Below are 273 nucleotides of genomic sequence, written 5' to 3' on the forward strand. Positions count from 1 at the left end.
TTTTTAGTCCGTGGATCTAGGTATTAAGTTAAAACAAGATTTTTTAAATATTAGCGTAACTTGTTGTATATTAATAAAAATATTGAGTGGTGCTGTTGGGCAGAATCGAACTGCCGACCTACTGATTACGAATCAGTTGCTCTACCAACTGAGCTACAACAGCTTTGGGTGTTACAAGATGCGAGGATTATAGCGATTTGGGGGGCTGTGGGCAAATTGCTGGCTAATAATTAGTCGGGTTCGTCGTGAGATAGAGCTGCTTGATAAATTTTC

At 39.2% G+C, this 273-nt stretch overlaps 1 non-coding gene across 1 annotated transcript; it reads right to left on the reverse strand.

Moving 5' to 3' along the window:
* Positions 1 to 90: 90 nt before the first annotated feature.
* On the reverse strand, positions 91 to 163 carry Trnat-cgu. Its single transcript has one exon. It is a non-coding gene; the product is annotated as a tRNA-Thr (tRNA).
* Positions 164 to 273: the final 110 nt, after the last annotated feature.

This window comes from Priapulus caudatus, unplaced genomic scaffold (assembly GCF_000485595.1).
Source record: "Priapulus caudatus unplaced genomic scaffold, Priapulus_caudatus-5.0.1 Scaffold44262, whole genome shotgun sequence".
Taxonomy (NCBI): Eukaryota; Metazoa; Priapulida; class Priapulimorpha; order Priapulimorphida; family Priapulidae; genus Priapulus; species Priapulus caudatus.